This window comes from Mustela lutreola, chromosome 13 (assembly GCF_030435805.1).
Source record: "Mustela lutreola isolate mMusLut2 chromosome 13, mMusLut2.pri, whole genome shotgun sequence".
NCBI lineage: Eukaryota > Metazoa > Chordata > Mammalia > Carnivora > Mustelidae > Mustela > Mustela lutreola.
In genome coordinates, this window is record NC_081302.1 from 61,783,159 (window position 1) to 61,788,108 (window position 4,950).

The 4,950-nt window shown below is 42.4% G+C and overlaps 1 pseudogene; it reads right to left on the reverse strand.

Annotated features, from left to right (window-relative positions):
- Nucleotides 1-4,507: 4,507 nt before the first annotated feature.
- LOC131814204 (U6 spliceosomal RNA) lies at nt 4,508-4,606 on the reverse strand (annotated as a pseudogene).
- Nucleotides 4,607-4,950: the final 344 nt, after the last annotated feature.

Genomic DNA, 4,950 nt, shown 5'->3' on the forward strand with positions numbered 1-4,950 from the left:
ACTTTCAGGGGCTAAGGCTGTTGGAAATTACCTCTCTGTTACACTTCACTTTAAATTTTTCACATCAAAATGAAGCAAAGTCAGGGCAGAGAACTGGATGGATTTGCTCTTGGCCACAGCATCAAGCAGTAGAGTAAACAGAAGGAGAATAATCCTAAGTGTTAAAGGCCGTCAGCATTTGCCAAACCGTGGTCTTTTTAAAAATATATACATATATTGCACAAAGAGTTTGGCATTATAAAAAGGATCTTGTAAGTACCAGAGTCTTTTATCCAGAATGTTATTAAGAACTTTTTATTAAAAATTAAGATGCTTTAGAAACCACATAAAATTTTAAAAGGCTCTACCTTTCCACTTCGCCTTTTCAAGGGGCACCTCAGGAGAGATGGTAGAATTCTCCAGCAGTTGGAGAGGTCTGCAGAGCGGTACTCTGCTCTGCCAATTTGTCCCCAGATTGGCCCAGGACAGCCATTCACCACTTTGTTTTTGGTTATTTCAGCTGCTGTTAGACATTCTCCTGCAAACACACCTGCACTGCTTTACGGATCCCGCCACCGAAGCGGGCAGAAGGTAGTGTGCTCCTGTGCTCAGTGGATCACAGTGCAATCCCATGTGTGCCTCTGCCTGAGCTCGCCGGGCTCTCTGCAAGTTTTGGGGGGTTTTGTGTGAATCTAGGCCGTGAGTACAGAATCAGCCTCATGCCTGTTCATCTGGGCAGTCATCTTTGTTCAGTTCAGATCCACACAGATGGGTTTGCTTCATGTTATGGGCCTCAAGCAGTCTGCCCACTGGTTTCTTCCTTTTCTTGGCTGACATTCGGAGAGTCTTTCTAGATTTTTCATGGATGTACTTCTTTTTAGAGTCAAGAAATCTTTTCCCATTCAAGGTTCTGTAATACGGCCCATAAACCTTGTGTTCCTCCCTATCCTTCCTTATCTGACTTACCCCCTTCCTGGCTTCTTTTTCTTTATCTTGATACTGTCCTTATAGCTTTTGAGTGCTCATCATTTCATCTGTCTTTCACTACTATCCCAAAACTTCCCTTCTCTGGGGTGCTTTTCCCTATCTCTTTTGTATTTCTCTAATTCTCACAGCAAGACGCAGGCCCACTTGTAAAAGCATACACTCCCCTCCTCTATCTCCATATGATCAGTTGAATTTTCCTTACTAACAGCTCTTGTGGTTGAAAGATCTGAAAACTTTGACTTTGCCCTTTTCTGAGATTCTCTTTTTTGCTTGTAGAGAACCAAGTGAAGCTCTTAACCATTCTGACGGTCTGGATTTTTCTGGCTTGCTGCTGTTGGTTTTTCATTCAGTAAATTTGAGGATTCCCTTCTTTATATTTGAGGAGAACTACTTTATGCAAGATATTATCCTAGGTGCTGGTGACACAGGGAAGGTGAAGGTTCTGTGCAGAAGAGCTTGCAGGCTGGTGGGAAGACAGACATAATGTCCCCTCCTGCATTCTACTGGTGTATGGTGGGGTGGAGTTGGAGGAGGGTTGCATGGGATGCTCCATCTCCTACCAGAGAATGGGCCACCTAATTCAGTAAAGGGAGGGGAAAGTGTCACCAAAAAGTCCTAGTTGAACTGAGCTCTGAAGCATGATGAGATATTCACCAGGCAGAGTCAGCTGCTGCATTCATGGTGGAGGGAATAACACGGGCAAAGGTTCAGAAGTATGAAAGAGGGTTGACAATGTCCAGTCTATTTATGAACCTTGTCAAAGATCAGATAATCTTACCTTTATGCATTTTTTGCCTGCCCGACAAGAAGAAATGTGCTTTGAGTGGGTCATCAGGAATGGTCAAATCTGCATGGCTGGTGTGAGGGGCTCAGGGCTGGGTAGGGAAGGGTTAGTCACTTGAAAGTTTGGTATGCTGAGACAAGGCTCTTAAAGGAGCTCTGGGGTTTTTACAGAGGAGAAAGTGCTTAAAGGCAGATTATGCAGCCAACGGTGAGCCAGTAAATGGTTTCACTGGGGCCAATACTAGGATATTTTGGCAGCCTTCTTTATTGGGCGTGGGGCTCTCTGGCTATTCAATACGATTGTGACTCCCCTTGCGAATGCCCATGAGGAGGTTAGGGTGAAAATAAAGAGCTTTTAAGTATTTTAATGTGATTTCTATTGCATTTTAATTTTTTAATAAAACTTTTAATAAAGTTCTGCTTTAGGAGCCACAGAGATCAAAAGATTCTATTTAATAGAGAGTCCAGTGTTATAGTACTGGGAGATAGATGGGCTAAACCAGACCGTGGTACATCTCTTTCAAGCAAATGTAATAAATGGTTCTATTGGAATGGGAAAAAAGGGAAGATGCATACCTACATGCATGTATCCCCCCCCCACCACTCCTTGTAGCCAATAATTCTACTCTCTGGAAGTAAATGCTGAGCTCCTGGCATCTTTGACTAATACCCTTCTCATAGGATAGTTATACCGCTCCAAAGACAGTATGGACATCTGAGCCAAATAATTTTCTCTTTCATTTGCAAGAAATTGAACTGACAGATATACCTGTCTATTTTGGTGCCAAGAAAATGTCCTGCTAGAAATGTGTGATAATATATTATATGACAGTCGCTGAAAATGTTTCAGATGCAGCAGTAAATTGATTGTGGTTTTCAGACCAGATGTGCACCATGTTTAGAATTTATTGTGCTTCTTCATATTGTAGCTTTGTGCTTAAGTAAATAGAAAGAAGTGTTCTACTTTTCAGTGAAACCTCTTAAGTGAACGGATGGCATTTCCACCCCCACCCTGGTTAGTGATATGAAATTTTAGGACAGGACAAATGGGAGTAAGTCACTCTCCTCACACCCACTCTGTAGCTCATAGGGCTCAAACTAAGGACGTCTTTTGTCTTGTCTTCTAAGGTTAAGAATGAAATAGCTGGCAAATGACCATAGCAGAATTGTGCAGCACTTTTGTGCTCACCTAGAAACTGAAGAAATATGGTTCATATCTGATGGTAGTATTTTAAGCCCCTGCTTGTGATTTAATATAAGGTATGAGCTAAACAGAACTCAATTAAAAAGGCTGAAAAAGAACATCTTTTTAATGCATATCTCTGCAAGACTCAAGGCAGCCTTTGCTAAAGGTGTTAGAAACAGGACATTTGCTTTTCTATGTGGTTTAATAAAATATCTTTCTAGGCATAGAAATGGTCTGTGTGTCATGATGGGTCTGCTTTTTTATGCTATCTCATCTTACATTTCCATTCTAGTGGCACATTGGTTTTGAGTGGTTAAAGATCTGTCTCATTTCCTCGCCAACTGAGATTATATTTCCGGCTCTTTGTTAATTCTGTGCACTCTAACAATTGCTGCCGATCACGTCCTGTGTTACTGTGCTAGGCATTCCGTGAGCCCAGAAACCAGGGTAGGATATGATCCTGCCTCAGGAGAGCAGGAAGACAGTAGACGAAAGGCAGGAAGGCGAAATTTCACAGGCTGGATCTCATTTAATGCTCAGAGCAACTCTCAGCTTTGCAAGGGGTGGGTGTTTATTTCTTCATTTTACAAATAATGAAACTGGGCCTCACATAGCTCAGAAATTAGGCTCCAGAGCCAACAGCTGCTTGACTTCAGAGCCCACACCCTCTCTCCAGCTCACTATCTGGCTGGTTGGAGAGTCAAGACAGAATAATGAGTGCAAGGCTAGAAAAAATTTGAATAAATGTAAACATAGGCACTAAACATAGGCATTAAAATACCATGTGGGTTAGAGAGGGATCACTGTGCAGCTTGTAATCAGTGAAGGGTGTCTGGGGGAGCACCTGGGCTGGGTTTGGAAGCCTGGGAGGATGAGGGCAGAAATCACAAGCACAAAGGCATTGAGGGCATAAGCTTGCAGCATTGACAAGGAAGCCCAGTTGCCAGGGGCAGGACTGTAGAATGGGGAAAGGAGAAGGTGTAGGGCAGGGGCAGATGACGCTAGACCCCAAATGCAGAACTGAGGAGTGTAGAGCCTTGTGAGAAACTGCCTGTACCCTCTCTCTCTCTCTCTCTGGGTGTGTGTGTGTGTATGTGTGTGCAGAGAAAGTTTAAAAATGTGGAGGGAAAGTGCTATTTAATTAAAAGTTGCATTTGGGGCCTGTAGGATGTTGAATTTTCCCTTTGTAGCAAGAAAAAGTGGTGCCTTAATAATGAGGAAAATGTCATGTTTCCTTTCCCACCAGGGAATAAAGTAAGTCAACCCCTTTGCTGAAGTGAATGTGTCTGAGACTTGTTGGCAAAATGAACACATTCCTTTTGAGTCTTGGTGAGAGGCAGAGATGGCAGGGGGGCGAGGGGGCACGTAAAGAAGGACGTGTGCGCAGACCACCAGTCTGGCGGTGTCTTTGCTCTGGTGGAGATGCCTGGGCACTGGGAGGCAGATGAAAATATGAAAGAAAGAAGATCCATAGGGAAATCCTGATGAGCCCAGGGAATACCAGGAAACATGTAGGTCAGCTCTTTGGACTGGGGGAAGATACTGGCATTTTCAGGGGCTTATCATCATTCCCAGAGAGGACAACTTTTTACATGTCATCCTCATGGAGGAGCCATGTGAATCTTCTCTGTATTGTTCCAATTTCAGTTTATGTGCTGCTGAAGTGAGCACAGTATATTTTAAATGTTTGTAACGATTTTTTTTTTTTTTTGGTGCTAGGTGCTGTAGCATAAAGTGAAGGCATAAAGTACAACTCCCAATTTTTTATATAATTTTTATACAATTTTTAAAGTGATTGTGACTTGTGATTTTATAATTGGGCAAAAGAAAAATCCAAGATTTAATGAGCAACTTAAGAATCCCTTCTTGAGTAATCATGGATGCTTATCTACTGTTAAGAACCCCGTTTTAAACATGGATTCTAAATTTAAGAGAAAGGTACACACTAGATTCACACCTGCATTTTTCTGGTTTGGAAGGAAGTAAGGAAATTTTTTGAGATGTTTGAAAACTTG